Below are 14736 nucleotides of genomic sequence, written 5' to 3' on the forward strand. Positions count from 1 at the left end.
ATAATGAAAGTCTTCCGACAGATGCTAGCTGCTTTGAATTATTAAAACAATTCTCAACTACTTAATTTATTTAGATATTTGGATTCGCTCAACAAATGCGCAATGCGCTTCCCGTCACCATTGGGGAGGAAGCAAAATCGAGGGACGAGTGAAAAACATACAGAACCAGTTCACGCGAACATGATGGCTGCTCCCCCTTAATAGCAATGCAGCCCCCCGTGCGTGCACATCATCGGCCCTTTTCAACCAATAGGATTGTCGGCCGCGTTTCGAACAATGGTGTGCCCGAATAGATTAATCAAACTTAACCGAGCCAATGAAAACCGTGCAAATCCCGCGTGGGGGATGCGGTACGTGCATGCGTGCGACTGTAAACGAGCAGTTGCATGCTCGTCCATTGCATTGCATTCTAGAGAAACCGTAGCAGGGAACTATGGGAACACATCGTGCAACGAGGCCGTTCGGTGTTACGAATTTAACGACGTTCCCAAATCGGCAGCCTTCAACAATGTCGGAAAGGACTTTTCATATGCAGACATCCCTCGTTTCGGTCTCCGTTGACATCATTCAGCAAATTCGAGACGATACTTATTAACGAGATGATCGTTGCTGCCATCGTTGGTACCATGTCGCGCAATTGCTACGCTTAGTTTACTGCATATAATCATAAAATAAATAATGCTTTCTTGTAACACAGCAGTTAGATAAATACTGATTTCTTGTGCATGCGTGAGGACATTCTTGGAAAAAAAATAAAATTATTTCCCTAAATTTCCTCCCTAGACAGGACATAATTGTATATTTATTATCTTGCACCAAGTTCTCATTTCGTGGAGACCATTGCGAGGAACGATAGAGAAATCACACATCAACAGGCAAAAGATATCCAACTCGGTTCGGTCCTCGCGAGATGTATTTTAACGTATTTCCAAATAACAGCGACAGTGAGGGGCACGTGAGGGTCGGAAAGTAAGAAACGAGGAGGGGATTTTTCGGGGGCTGCTGTTGCTGTAACCAGGGTCTTGATGAATGAACCAGGGCTTCATGCTGCCTCGGTCTGTGTTACACGGCAGCTGGCCACGCCGCGCTGATTGGTCGCGCATCACGCCGCGTTTGTGGATCTTTTGCAAAGCGATCCGCGTATATGCGTCTAGGCTGCCCTAACCAGGACCCCCGTAGACGCGCGTTGTTCTCGCCCGATACCTCGGGGTACCGATGTGTATGCCCCCATCTCGCACGCACCCATGGCCGCCATCATCGAATCTCGTACACGATTTATGTGATTTATGGTAAATTGGCGAATTTATTATTGCAAATTACGCATTAGTATATTATTATCATATGTTTACAATTACATGAAATAATAAAAAATATTCATTTATAGATTTCAATCTTATATGCAATAAGAATTTGATTGAAAAGATGTTTTTGTTTGCGTTTTGAATTTTTAGCTTGATTTATTTGGGTTAATTATAAAAATGATGCCTGGGCGTTGCGATATCACGAGTCGTTGCGAATCTTAATAAATACTTCAAGCTGCTTCGCGGATCTGCTTATTTTCTGGTCCTACTGGCCTGAGAAAGAAGGGAGAGAGGGGAGGAGGGTTCCCAAGTCTTTTGAGCAGAACTAAGTTCGTAACGCGTGATGACATGCTTACTTACGGCAGTTGACGCCGATGCTTTTACGCTTTTCGGTCACCGACCAACGGTAGAGAATTTGATTAGGTCAATTATGCGGCGCCGATTGGATCTTCACGTGAAATTAGATTGGCCACGTCGGCTATTACGCCAACAAACAGCCTTTTTATCTAACTGTAGTTTACTCTTGGAGTGTTCCATCGTACGCTCGATCTCTATCTCTATCTCTAGGCTTATAAGCCGGTGCTAATTTAACTCGCGTTTAAAGCAATAGCGCTACCACGTCCAATATTGCAACCAATCCAAGTGGTGTCAGCGATTTTATGTTTTGACACCTGAGTAATAGACTGTATCTCCGTAATAGTCAATACATATATCGCTATTAATTTGTAATTGTGCAAACGCATATTCGAAAGCAAAGTCATCAACCATAAGAAAGTTCTAATAATCTTAACATCAAATAGGAGAAATAACAAAGAATACAGAAATAAATCTCAATGGGTCAGTTTCTTCTTATTGGTTCTACAATAGAATCTAGTTTTCTGAAGATCCCTTTTCGGAAATCGTTCTTTTCCGCTGCCACTATGAGACTGAAATTACTTTCGCATGATCGTAGCCTCTGTCACCACACGCTCACAATTTTGTACAGCATATCTTGCATCTAATCTTCTCGGCACTGGGCTAAAAAGCGTTGGTAAGGATCCCCGTCCGAAAAGGGTTGCATGGTGGTTTTCCGTGCTTAGCACGCCTTAAACTCGTCCCTTGATAGTTTCGTGTTTTCACATTCGCGTCAATCTTGACGACCCCCATGCTGTTCGCGAGAGGTTTCCTAAATTTTCTGATCCTTCCTGCCGCTGTCACTAAGCGCGGATCAAAGAGCTAAGAACGTCAGAGACACAATATATTTTGACGGAATTTTGCTTTCGGCGGAATCGCACGCACACCCCCATTTCAGATTCCGCTCGAGTGAATTCACCCGCTGACAGTTTACCCGTCTCCATGGATGATTTCTTAACCCTTTAGGTGGGCCAAGCTACACGAACGAGATATACGTCAAAAATCGCTTTTACACTCACCTTATAAGTGACTTACTAAGTCAAGATAGTTATTGGTAAATTGGTATTTCGAAATCGTTAATACGATTAACAAAAGTTCTTTCAGAAAACAATAATATATATAAATATACGTGACTAATCTGAATTACCAAGGAGATACATATACAAAAGACACGTGCTTACAAGTCAAGAACAAAGTCTGAAAATATACAAATGTAACGAAAGAATTATTGCAGGAAGCATCACTTTTCTTTGTTCGATGCCTCTTTCGCGTTTTTTGGAGTGTGTTGTCGACGAGAGACTACGGTGTCAAAATCCAACAATCTGTAACGAAAGCGTAAAGTCTCGGCGTTGCAACGCGGTCGGTCGGTTAAAGACCGAGTCAAAGAAGAGCCCTCCCTGCCTCCTACTGGCGTTCCCATGCTCCGGTACGCGCACGAATCGGGCGTACAAATATGATTTAAGCGTGCAGAAGCCGGAGGGGGGTTGAAAAAACGGTTCGGCCGAGTCACGACGCACTTTTCAGCCCCTGACGAAGCTCGTCGAAAACGACGACCACCCTGCGTCAACATCCTATCTCGTCAACCACTGCAAACTTAGGTAGAAACTGCATGCGCACACACCATGCATGCTGCACGCATACAAATGCACATATCCACGCGTAAGCTGGAGGGTGCGAATGTCTGCGGGAAAAATCTGTGGATGGTGTCCATGGCTAAACGCTGACACGGTAACATCGCGCGTTTGTTGCTTTAGTTAGGGTAGTTAAGACGGTCCGCTTGGATTAGTTTCGTTCGGTTATGGCGATGATATAGACATGGACACGGAGAATTCGACATTCCTCGTTAAGCGATCGCGCGTGGATCCGTTGGATACGCTGATCCGTCGTGATATGCCTGTTTAGATTGCGGTGAAGTGGTTTACCTTCGGCAATAATTTATCTTCTTGCAACACGATAGGATTCCCTTACTTGATTCTGGAAATAATAAGAGAAAATTATATACTGTTTTGTAAAAAGAAAGAAAAGAAATAATATTAATATTTAATAGCTTTCTGCCTATCTCGAACAACGTGTACATGTGCGTACCTTTTAACGTGTACACGTTCGTATATGTTTATACCTGTCAATAAATGAAATTTCGAAGGACACTTTTTCTCGAAAAGTATTTACTTGAAAAAGACATTAAAAAATATTTATTTATATTCTGTCGATAGCTTATACTGCACAAGTCTGAAGGAGAGAAACTCTAATAAAGCAAAGAATAATTTTGAATGTGATACCAGCCAATACTACTCTCTTCAATTCGTCCCTGAAAATTCTTCTCGCTCTATTTTTCTATTTAAATTTAAACTTTGGGACACGCGACTGAATGCATCCCAACACAAACATTATTTAAAAGGATGCTGGTATCGAATCTCGAGTCAAAAGAGATAATCTGTTTCTCTTGCCACCAAGAAAAGGATTTCCAGCCAGTCGCGTTGAATCTCACTGTTGAATCTAGTTGGCAAATAAACAGTGGTTTAAAAAGTCGGGAGCCGCGTGAGTTAGCGGCTAACGGAGTTAGTGTCAGCTTGGCGGCTTATCCAGCGGCTAAGACGGGTGTAAGACGGACTAAGACTACGTCTTGAGGCGTGAGGGCAAGAGGACGCATTATCTTACTGGGGGGTCCTCTCTCTTTCGTGCTCGAGCCGGGACCTCGATGATCTCTTCTTCGTAGATTTCTCGGGAACAATTTTACCCGAGGCACCGCAACGTCTCTCTTCATCGTGTCCCTGTCAGGTGTCACCTTCCCCTCGATTTTCTTAGCAAATATTTCTGCCGCAGAAGTGTTATTTTAACAGGTCCGTCCACGCGCCGGTATTTCGTTGCTTTAGAAGCACTAGAAAGAGACGAGTGTTTGGAGAAACAGCGATTCGCAAAACAGCACCGCAGGACGTGTACGAATTCTGCATATTCGACGCTCGCCAGAAGAAATTCGCCGAGTCACCTTGCCACTCTCGTGGACACTCAGGATTAAAGATTCCTTCTTTTCTAGGTGCGAGCACTCCCTCGGGTGCTCGTAAGTGCGATCGCGAGATTGCGACGTTCTTTATTCGCGATTCCCCCGATGGATCTCGTCGATCATCGCCGTTTCGTAGCCGCGGCAAGTCCCAGAAGAGCATCAACTCCTGATGGGACCATTCTCGAGCCGATCGGATCGGGGCCCCGAGGACGGATTCGCAACGGTACGTCGGACCAGCTGCCAGGTCACCGAGAAATCATCGTCGGCGGCGGTGCCTCTCACGGGCTGCCGATCGGGAGGACACGGCGAATAAATCGGTAAATAGGACGAAGTCGCGAGCGGGCGACACCGGGCCGCGTCCAATCCGTGTTCACGCAGCAAGCGGACTGTGACGAAATCCGAGACTTCGGGACCCCGGTCGATGGATACCGCCACCGCACGCGGGGTCCTTTTCACGTTCACATCCTACGGTGTGTGGTCAGAACGATCGGCTTGGCTCGTGTACATAAAGGATCAAGAGCCTTCGCGGCGCTGAAGATGGATGCGAGACCGCGGAAACGAACGGAGCACGAGTCGTCGTCGTCACATCTATGCGGGTGGTATCGTCGGACGAGTGACTTTTTCGGACGACAAGCTGCAGTTGAACGAGTTTTTTACGGTGAAACGAAACTTATAACGAGTGAAATATAGCGAGGAGAAAGAGAAGAAACGAGATCTTGGTCGCGAATCATCTTCACTGAAGAACGAAGCAAACGAGACAAAGTTGGAAAGATGGGAAGACGCACTCTCATTTAACACGATAAATTTAATGCTCCACGATAAATGCTATCCTCAGGGAAGCAATGATTTGTTAATTACTAGTTCGTTATCTCCGCTCGAATTCACGGGCGTTACATTATCAAACGTGTAATTAGAAAATTGCGGATCCCGTCGGCGTGATCGCAGTGACCGCGCCGAACTCTAATCGATCGAACGTATAATTCGCGTCTGATTTTAATGAGATGCGCTCGCACCAGTGCGCAAAGCGAAACACCTCGAACGCTGCCGAGCGCCGCGCAAACGGCAGATTTAATCGGCGTGATTCGAGTAAAGCGAGAAACGATCGATTACGATCGCCAGCATGCGCTGCTGCGCGGCAATATCGGATATCGGGCGAGACGCACGGCCGAGCACAAAGGTGCCGCTCGCCATCGCCGCTGGAAAAGGCAACGCGTAAAGCCGCAAGACGTATTGCACGAACAGCAACTCCTGATGCCTCCCTCGCAGAACCATACGTCCGCTCGTAAAGGTTCACGTGACCTAAAATACTACGGAGAGATCAAAAAATAAGAAAGAGATAACGGAGTACTCGAGCATTATTATCAAAGTTTTCGAAGAAAATTACGATTTTTTTCCGATCACTATTGCACTAAATGTTTTTCTATAAAAAGATGGAAATGATTCGGTACTGTGACCATCGCATAGCGCAAAAAGCGAATATGTTATACAATTTATTGTTCTTTCTTTTTTTTGAAGTAACCGCTCAGGTATTTTTGCACGAAACAGCAAAGAAAATGTACTGCGCAGAACGCGTCGGTTCTTCTACAAATAGCTTAAGCGATTTCAATTCAACGTTTACCGTTTAACGTTTAAGTCGCATTCTTGCGCTCCGTTGCGCCCCGTCGCTTCTGCTATTAGCCGCTTTTCTTCGTGTCTGTTCTTTTTTCATCATTCGAATTTCGTGATTCGCTTTTGCAATCGGTCGAACGAACATTCGTCATGGAGATAAAAATTCCTGCTGACTCTGTTTCTCTCTTAATAGTAGTTGTAATTTAGATTCGTTCTTTTTCGGTTAGATATCTCGCCGACATCTTCGTTTAGCAACGTTGCCTTGCTTAAGAAATCTTTAGTTTCCTTGCTCTAAATAAAAGCAATCAATAGAAGAAACATTATTTAAATAGTTTTTACAGTCAAAAGTTTACTCGAAATTTGTATAATAAAATTGAAAACAGATTTCGTAATCTCTGCTCGAAAATCTATTTCTGCGAGACACGCTCAAACACATCGTCATAACGTAGAACCATTTTAATAAAATATGCGACGCGTCTTTTTCTTCTTCCTCTCTCTCTTTTGCCAATGATCGGAGGGACGGGTCTATTTTTTCCACCATCGTCCAGCAGCTCGGCGATGTAACCCCCATCAACTTCCCGACTCCTCAAGGTATTCATCACTTCCGAGGCTCATCGAAGGAGGCCCAGACGAAGCGACGGCTTCTCGTTTCCGTCGACAGCCAAGCGATCGCCGATCGCGGCCGCTTTCGCACAACTCATCCTTAACGTGTTCCTCTCCGCGACATTAAAGTCACGAACAGACGTGGAACGGCTAAGCAGACTATACCGCGTCGTCGTCTCGAGTCTTCATCCTCTCGGACCCCGAGTCACCTCGAGGATGGGAGAGAAGGTGGAGGAAGAGGACAGGGAGTAGAGGAAGAAACGACCGAGGAAAGGAAGAAGAAACTTCTCGCTGAGCCCGAGGGCCTCGCAATTTTTCAGTGGGATTTATTAGAGCATCATTCTAAGGCTTTACGACCACCTGGCCGAGTCGGTCGTCTCCCTTCGCTCTGGCACTTCCACCTCGTTCGGACTCCGGGGCCCGACGGACACGGGAGAGGGCAAGAGAAAGGGTTGTGCGGAAGGGACGAGTTCGCTCGCTCAACTCGACTCGACTTGACTCGATTCGACTCAACTCGACTCGACTCGACTCGACTCGACTCGACTCGACTCTACTCTACTCGCCTCGACTCGACTCGTCCTCGTCCTCGTCTCGTTTCGTCTCGTCCCATCTCCACGCGAAAGAGAGAGGAGAGGGCGGCTCAGTTAATTATTTTATTCTCACGCCGGGCCCGTCAGACTGCGCGTGCCTTTCATTAGACTTCCTCCTTTCCCTCCAGCTCCCCATTCCGCAGCACCCTCGGGGCACCGATCGTTTAGTAGATTACTTGGTTTCGATACGCGCGACATCACCGTTTGTTCCAGCACTGACTATCCGCAAGCTCGCTCCGAGTCTTTTCAGTACAGATGAAATGAATAAGTGAATAAAATGACGCGGATGCAGATAAAATCAAGCAGATGATCAACGCGGATCAAAAACAAATAACGAAGATTATATCTCAAAATTGATCTCTCATTCTCATAGAGGGTTTATGATATGGTCGAGATAGTGGAGACGTAACAGACGCAAACGACGTTCGTACAGATTAAAAAAAGTTGATTTCCTCTAGAAGTTTTTCTCGAGTGGCGTTTCAAACGCGAGAGGCGTAAGCACGCGCATTTGTGGTTCACAACGATTTCACGTTGTCTCTCGTTTTACTACGTCGTAAGCCTCGAAGTCGATTTACTGCGACTTGTCTCGCGGTTGTCGCTGCCCGGAGATTGAAATCCATCAATTAATCTCTTATCGACGCTTTACGGGTGCGGAACACGAGACTGATGGCTCGCGTGAAAGCGCGAGCAGACGGTAGGAAGGGCTAGGGGGCACTTTATTATCGCACTCAGGGGGCACTCGGGGGAAATAAATGCGCTCAAGTAACAGCGAGACACGGTGCAGCGCAGCACGCGGCAATATCGCTCGCACGTCCCCGGATTTGAGAATGGTCGTCGCGCTTGCCGCGAGTTATTTAAATAAAGCCCTTTGTCGGGCCGGGCCGAGCCCATTACCGAAGTACCTTTATAGCCACGCGTGTACGCCGATATGCCGGATTACCGTTTCCCTTTCTTGTTCCTTTTGCGGGTTTCCTCCCTTCCACGACCGCCGAGCGGACGCGTGCAAGCGCGCGAGCAAGCTTAGCACCGGCGTGTATTTCGGACGATCGCTTCAGCAAGCTTAGAAATATATTCACGCGACAAGAAATTAAGCGAAATGATCGAGCAGTCTGGGAAACGTTAAACGAATCGGATTTTTGTGTTACGGAGTATTCCGGCAAAGTAAGGCGAGTGCCTTGCTATCAACTATTGAGGAATAATTCGCGCATAGCACGGCTCGGACGTTACTTTTACGACAATGAACGCGCTACAGAGATGCGGCGTGTCTTGCGGATGGTTTGTTAGACGTGGGATCGTTCCTCGTGCAATCACAAAATGTACAAAGATGTCAGGGGTCGTGGCGTATTTCACCGTGCGTAAGTTATGCACACGGGGCTGAATGCCCATTGCGTATTACGGATTTACGCGAGGGACGTTGCTACCGCTAGCGGAGAGTCCAAGTCGACCTTCTGGACTGGCGCCACATCAGTTTACTTGCGTGATTGCGAAAGCTTCATAAAGCACTCTCGTTTTTGCAGCGTTCCGTGCTGGGAATATACTTCGAGTCCTGCAGGATCGCGTGTTAAAGCACGCGCGCGCGGAAATTTCACGCGGTCACTCGGATTACTACATTTCACTGACCATTCTGGCAAATGGAATTAGAGGAAAGCATCGTGTATTCAATAACCGCGATAATAATGCTAATTAAACGTTTGAAATGTCACTTTATTTTCCATATAAAACTCCTTGAATATCCCGTAAAGAAAACAAGAAGACTGTTTTAGCTGACCTGATATTAATTGAAAATTTGTCTTTCGCAAATAGAATATCTAAATTACAGCAAGATGATAAATCGCATGGCTTTCGTATGGACAATCCCAGAGGACTCTTGGAGAAATTCCGACGCACTTGGCATCAACTCTCTCACGAAAGGAGAACTCTTCCAGATGGTCAGAGTCAAGGGATCTATCGATCACACGTCTCTTACCGCGACCAATACCTCGGATATTGTGGGTGTTCTTCGCGCGCGTCGGAAGGTCGAAGGGAAGGAAAAGAGGCGAAAAAAGGGAGGCGTAGACGGGGGCGAGGGAAGTGCGTTCTATATGTGAGGGGGAGGCCCGTTCGTGGGCCTGCTTACGAACTATGCGGCACAAAAATGTCGGAGCAGCGAGCGGGTATGAACATAATTCAGCCCGTTATACGCGAATGGACCTCTCTCTCGCGCTCTCTCTTCCTCTTTTCTCTTTTTCTTGGCTGGCCCCATGGACCGTGAGCCTTATGGGTCTGTATACGCCGTATGGGCCGTGTGGCCTATGCGAGACGAGGTCAGGGGGCCCTCTGTTCCAATTTTGTGCCCAATAAGACTAATTCCCTCAAAGGTGCCGCGCCTCGGATCCGGCCACCTCTGCGGCGAGAACTTATCGCCAAATTTTACGTAAATTATGTGACGTCGCGTATTACACCGTGCGGCAGTTTCCACCGTAAAACCCGCGTTTTCGAGACGCTCATCGTCATCCGACGGTGCTAAAGCGAGCCAGATTGCGGCCGCGGCCAATTATAGTGTTTAACGAATGCGTCTGCGAATTTATTTATTATTGTGCCGCGCGCGCTGCATTGATGACTTTGCCATTAACGACGGTTATACGGATGCTGATTTAATGTCTGCCAATGAATCAAAATCGTCATACCGAAAGTACTCAAATGTTAATGCAATTTGGCTTTAATGGCAATCAGTTTATTTATTGATGCTATAACGTGTCTATTTTGATGCCAAAGCATCTCTATATTAATCCACGTATTGAGTAATACATAAATTGAACAATATCTAGATTACGAATGATAGTTTCTAATGACAGAGAATCTTTAGACAATTATCTCGAGGCAATTAGTCAGAATTAAGGAATCTTTCGAGACACCGCATCTAATTTTAAAAGATGATTGAGATTACCTTCCCCGAACAATTTCGGCAACACAATGAGCGATCTCCCAATCAAAAGTTTATCGAGCATATCGAAGCTTCATGGATGCGTGCTCTTGAACGCGCCCAAGAGGAAACGATGGACTCTATCCAATAATTTGCCTCGTCGTAGATAATGCGTCAACCACAGCAAACAATATGGATTCCGCATAATTTCACGAAGACGTTTAAACAGACACCTCTTTCTTCCGTGGCGTTAAATACCGGGTGGTCGTCCGACGACGATGGCCCACTTGTAAAGTTATGCAAAGGACGTATTCATTCGCTCAATAAGGTGATCAGGGAGATATTCGGAGGATTTGGTAGTCTAACGAGACGGGCCGTGGTCGAAGAAAGACACGGAGCCCGAGCTGAAACCACAGTTTCCGTGAACGTCTATTCAGCGCAGCGGCAACCCCATGGAGGGGAGACGCGGGGCGACTTGCGCTTTCCCTGATGTTTAAACGTAGCACACAATGCGCATAATTAAAACATTTTTCTTTCAGTCGCGGAAGAGTCCGAGAGAGCAAATAATTTATTTATCGCCTCTTGCGAGTATGCGCATTCCTGTTTCGTGTATGTTATGAAAATTGCTTGAGATAAAAGAGTAAAAAAAAACTGAAGATGTAAGCTGCAAAAGCGAGTAAACCGCTCAAGTATTTTGATAAAACCAGAGTTATAAATTCTGTCGAAGCACATTGGTGTAACGCGTGCCACGATCCTCCCTCCCGATGAATCCGGTTATGATCGTCGAATTATTCGGGAGACGAATATTCATCTGCCGGCCGACACCTCTTCTGGCAGCTTCAGGCGCCTAATAAGATTCCGATTCAATTACCGGGAAGAAATGACTTGAGGTCACACCGATCGCCGCCCTTCCACCGTCCACCCACGGGGATCCGTGGAGCGTAGAATGCAAAACAATTTCGGGGCATTCCTTTGATGGGAGCCCGGGCCGCTTTTTTCCCCCGCTGGTGCGCGTCGCTCCGTCGATCCCGGCGCGCACGAATTTCTATTAAAAGCGGCAATTAGTCTAAGTCCCGATAAATCTTGATGAGTGATACGCCGACATCAGTCTCGTTGTCAAAGACGCTCGCGGCAGTGGCGGCGGCCCGCACCGTACCCCTCGTAATACACGTGTATGCGTTGCCGCACGTGCATGTATACGCGCGACGCACGCGTGTAGAGGTGCACGTACACGTGCAGGGACGACGGTGGACGAATTTCTTCGAGCTTTTCTACGTCGGGGTCCGTTGTTATGTTAAACTAGGTGAGAAAGCCGGTATACCACGACGCGCGGTGGCCCATTAGAATTTTTAATGCGGCCGTTTAGTGGGCGCTGCCCTCGAGAAATCGAGAACTGCAGCAGGAACGCCGCCGCGAGGAGCTCCTAAAATGCTCCGGCCTCTTTCCTCTCTCGCCGACCGCTTCCTCTTCATCTTCCTGTCTTCTCTTCTCGCTTCTTTTTTCTCTTTTTCTTTCTTTCTTCCCCCTTTTTTGTTATTTTGGCCCGGCCTTAAATGCCCAGCCTTTCCCTCGACTGGCCGGTCGGCATCGTGAAGAAGCGCGAGCTCGCAAAATCGTGCCTGGTGATAACGCGGCAGCTACAGGTAATACTCCTTGAGGAAACCGCGCGCGGAAGCGGGGATCGTTTTATTTCACGGTTTAACCAAGCCAGATGATCTAACTCGGCGGTCGATTTCAATAGCTATGCCTATTTCCACGGAACATTCCTTACTTCCGTGCGACAGTAATTCGCGCTTTCTCCCGCGCGAGTGGAGCGCGAAAACGGATTCTGATTCAGCGTGGAAGAGAAAAATTCCAACTCGGCATCTGTTATCTCAATTCTGTATCAATTGCATTTGGAAGATTTCTTACGGAGATTCTGTGTAAGATATATTTTCGTTATGTTATATAAAAATAAAAATTCTTAAACAAATTTATTAAAATTTAATATCTATTTACAATATTTACAGTATTTGAAGATATTACTAAATTCAGACATAATATCAGAATTACGAACTTCGAGGTACCTCATCAAGACATCGAGCGAAAGTTACTTCCACAAAAATTATCTCACATCTGACAACAAAGGGTTTCAACATTTTACCGTCTTCCGACCGTGACACGTGGAATCATCGTTTCGAACTATCTTTTCTGATCGGCGGGATCGCAGAAGGTGTGGTGAAGAACAAGCGTGTCACTGTTACAGCGGCAAATTCGATTTCAAGCGAGACGACGATCGATGACAAAACCTTCCGGTCTTCGACAAAGAATCAGTGTGGTCGGAGGTCTGCGGAACCTCCGGGGACGTCCTTACGAGACATTGAAATCGGTTAATCAATTTCTTCCGCATTACAGCGTGCTACCTGATGTCGCCCGTTTCGCCCACGATCCCTCTGGTCCGTGCGACCCCCTCGCAGGGACCAATCGTACCGGAACTTTCTCTTGTGAAGACCAATGGCGACGTCGTGTCCAACGGGTGCTCGACAGGCCGCAGTTCACGGACGATTTACCGGTTCCTAGACAATGCACGAAAAATACTGGCACGGAAATATTGAGACCCGGCATTGTCTACGCTCGGTTCAGAAAGCAGCACGAAACGAAATCGATTTCGCAACACTTCTTTCTACGCGATGACACGCTTCGTTCCGTCAGCTAATTGCCGAATAGATGCCGGATTTTTCCGCGGTCCTGCGTCGGTAGCGCTTACCCGATCGAGTATCTTGTCGAGTCGACTTTGTCCAAGTCGTAGTTAACGAGTGGAAGAAAAATGACAAATTACGGTAAAAGCGCAGATGGTACTTTATTCTCTGCTGCAAAACTGCATGGATTCACTCTGCGATGATCTGTCTTTCCTCATCTATTTCTGAGATGTCTTACTGGACAATTGACGTAAACTATTGTAGTCGTGATAATTGACAATATCTGAAAATCGTTTTACAACTGAGTTGCTCCAAACTGAGGCGCTGTTAAAGTTTTAACCCTTAAGGAGTATAACATATATATTTACAGTGCCAGTACGGTATGATACTGCGTGTTAAGAGTTACGAAAGAGAAATCTTTTTTGTCGCGGCAGTTTATTTTTTACGATGCTTCAGGGATACAATTGTCTCTACAGGTATGCTCTCCCGCAGAGCAAAATCATTTTCTTAAAACGGCGTTCCGCTGTTGATACGATTTTGTCACGACGTATCCTAAATCTTTCGAGTCAACACGCCTGTCGAAGCGCATAGCGTATGTATTTGCAGTCTTTTACGGTCAGAAATATAGAATAGTCTTCTGCGTTATAACATTTTTTATACAATTCTATTCTGTGTATTTGATAAATTTTGTTATTACGAAAACATTAAAATGTACTTATCATTCTTTTTATCATGATTTTATCAGATTAAATTTTTATCACAGATAAAAAGAATGATAAATAAATTTTACTGTTTTCGCATAATCCTTTCTGCAATGTAGCAGATTAAATTTTGATCTACGATGCATTTTGTATGCTTTTCTTAGTTCACTAATCAAGTACTATAATATATCAGAGTCGCGTCCACGGTTGTAAAAATCTGAATCTTGTTATTTTAAGAACCTTCAGTATTATCGTCCATTGACATTAATTTTGTAGTAGACATTGATTTTTTGGCTTCAGGGTTTATTCGAAATAAATTCTTCAGATTGTGTCTCGTTGATTAGCTGTAAATCTTTGGCCGATTCCTCGACCGGTCGACGAAACGTGGCGCACAATATTTGCAACCACCTACGGTGCGGTCGTTTATTCATGACTATCCTTCGACTCTTTGTAGCGACAAGTGCCCCTGGAGTATTCCAGGAGGAACGGGCATTCCATAAGCCGTATCGGACCGATGAGTCCCATGGGACCCCCTGGCGTTCTTACAGACTTTAACTTGTGCCGGAGTTTTGCTACTGTATTGAAAGATTTACAAGCGAGTTTACCCGTTCGTGAAACGAACCCTCTCGTAAAAATTTATATTGGGTCCATCATATGTTCATTATGATTTTATCCTCGGATGGTGACGGTTATAAATATTTCTGTGTTCCAGGCAAACGACACATTTCCGAGACCTGAAAGAATTGTCCGTGACAAGGATTCTCGGGTCTCCTCAGTGGACCAGAAAAAATCATTATCGAACAATTGTCATGTAATAAGCTTGAAGCGACCTTGCTCAACGTTCACAGTTGGTTTTTTGGTTATCCTGTCATAATTCATCCCTCTTGGAGATTGCATTTTATTCATTATGAGAGATAATGAGTTCTTGTCGTACCTCATTAACGTTACTTATATTTTAT

Source organism: Ooceraea biroi, chromosome 9 (genome assembly GCF_003672135.1).
Source record: "Ooceraea biroi isolate clonal line C1 chromosome 9, Obir_v5.4, whole genome shotgun sequence".
Lineage (NCBI taxonomy): Eukaryota > Metazoa > Arthropoda > Insecta > Hymenoptera > Formicidae > Ooceraea > Ooceraea biroi.